This window comes from Nannobrachium achirus (assembly GCF_963921795.1).
Source record: "Nannobrachium achirus genome assembly, chromosome: 21".
NCBI classification, from domain to species: Eukaryota; Metazoa; Chordata; class Actinopteri; order Myctophiformes; family Myctophidae; genus Nannobrachium; species Nannobrachium achirus.
In genome coordinates this window covers 38,539,307-38,541,806 of record NC_137828.1, presented here as the reverse complement: position 1 = coordinate 38,541,806, position 2,500 = coordinate 38,539,307, and the positions used below count along the sequence as shown (strand labels likewise).

Sequence of the window (2,500 nt, the reverse complement as noted above, 5' to 3'; positions counted from 1 at the left end):
TTCGGGAAAATCCCAGTTGTCCTACGTCCCAGTTGTCCTACTGTGTCCCAGTTGTCCTACTGTGTCCCAGTTGTCCTACTGTAGCCAGTAGCTACATGTAGCCTACCCCCACCTCAGCATTCGTACAGCTACTCAAGTAGTGTACAGCTCTCGCCGAAAATTCTCCATCCTACTGCTGTAATTATTGTCCATGACATTGCAAGCGGCGCGAAGGCCAGCGGCCAGGGCCGCACGGCCGGCGGAGCACCGCGCGAGTTACGAAGCCGTGGTGAATGCAATCGTTATATTTATGCCCAGGCCGTAAGGCCTGGGCAAGCGCACGATAAACGCATGAATGGGATGAAGATCGCTTGCTTTACAGTCTGTTCGCGGACTAGCCCATACAGCCAGGCTACAGTAGGACAACTGGGACACAGTAGGACAACTGGGACGTAGGACAACTGGGACTAGCCCCTGTATTCATCATTAGGCACGTTGATCACCTTGGTCATGGGCATGGGAAACATAGACAATGTGTACAATAATATGTAGCCTACTCTCTCTCTCTCGCGCTCGCACACACGCACGCACGCACGCACGTACGCACGCACGCACGCACGCACGCACGCATGCCCGCGCACACACACACACACACACACACACACACACACACACACACACACACACACACACACACACACACACACACACACACACTGCTCCATTGTTACAACTTCTCTGTTTAGTAGCTGTTGGGTTACCTAGTATAGTATTTGGCATTTTCTGTATGTGAGTGTTGTTACTGTATATGGTCCCAGTCACTGTGCAAGTTAACACTGGCATTTACAGTAAGTGGAATCCTGAGTGCTCGTTAAACGCTGAAAGACTTTCTAAACCATTCAGAGTTGAAAGAGCACTCAGCATTTTTTCGCTGTTGTACAATCTCCTTAAACAAAAGACAGCTTCATGTTGAGTAACTTGAGCTGGTACACGACTATCCTGAGGTATGCTATGACTCCGTACAGTTGCTGTCATTTCCAACCAGCGCGGCGTGTGTGTGTGTGTGTGTCACTCACTCACTCACTCACTCCATCACCTAGCCAGCCGACTCAGGCTCAGTCAGCCAGACCCTGGGAAATGAGTTCAGTGAAAGCATGCGTGTGATGCGTGGGTGTGTTAGCTTTAGCATTAGGGCTAACGCTCAGGTTTTATGCCTCACAAAGCAGCTGGAATGTTAATACAGGAACTGAAGTAAACGGCACGGCAAATCTATCCTGTTTTATCATATCTCTCTTTCTCTCTCTACACTTCTCTCTCTCCCCCTCTCTCTCTCTACGTATGTATCTGACTCCCTCTGTCTCTCTTTCTCGCTCTCTTCTCCTCCCCTCCTCCTTCCTATTATCTTTGCTCCCTCTACCTCCCCCTTATGTTGAGTCATGTATTATGTCCTCACTGTTTTACCTCCCTGTGGGCAAGTCTTTTTTTTTAGGAGGGAGAAACAAAAGGGAGTGATGATGTGATGTGCCTCTTCATGTGGTCTGCGAGGAGTAGCCAAGGTTTAAGCCCTGGGTGAGGAGCTCTGGAGAACAATGAAATGGAGCCAGACCCCTCAGGGCCGGTCTAATGAGACTCCCCACTACTGCCTCCTTCCTTCCATGTTTGAACCACTACTGAGCAAAGCTCCCAAAGCCCTCAGCAGATTATATAGGCCCTGTGTTTTCAGTAGGAACGCCAAGGGTTACTACAGTATATGCCTTTATAACATGCGTGTGTCATGTAGCCGCTATTTACAACCCCGCTGCTGAATAGGACGCAGTCATTAGCGTGAATAAGCGTGCGTTATTCAGATTGATGTGGCCATAAAACGGTCTGTCACATTATAGAATGGCCCCAACATGTTGGATTATACCGAGTAACTAAAGTTGCTCTAACTCAGTGTTTCTCAAACTATGAAATGTGAAGGTCTGAACCTGTTATATAGGGTCCATTTGGTTCCATTTGAACACTGTCAAAGTTACAGACTTCTAAGTGTCAATTTACACCCCCATAAAGGAACCTGAAATCCACGTTGAGAACCACTGGTCTAACTACTACTACGCTGTTAATAGTTACTAGGAGCATTCCCCAAATTATTGATTTTGTTGTACACTAAAACTACTTGAACAATATTTTTATTTTATATATATATATTGATATGTTTTTGCTTGTCTGCCTTTATTGATAGTATTACAGTGAAGATAGGACAGGAAACAGGGAGAGAGAGAGAGATGGGAGTGACATGCAACAAAGGCCGTCGGGATCGTGACTCGAACCCACGACGCCTACAGGCTAATGCAAGGGAGAAAGATATATATATATATATATATATATATATATATATATATATATATATATATCGATGCAGTGTGATATAGTATGGCTAAGCCAGGCCTCTAGGCCAGTGGGAGCGCGAATGTTTTTACTCTTTTACAAACCAGCTTCCATCAATGTCAGAGATTCTGAATGATGAACTTGCAAATAG

The 2,500-nt window shown here is 46.2% G+C and overlaps 1 protein-coding gene across 3 annotated transcripts in view; it reads left to right on the top strand.

The window, feature by feature from the left end:
- Positions 1-2,500, top strand: part of dlgap1b (discs, large homolog-associated protein 1b) — a gene marked incomplete at both ends in the record, with an annotated part of 97,474 nt that overhangs the window by 67,923 nt on the left and 27,051 nt on the right. The gene's annotated exons all lie outside the window — the stretch shown is intronic.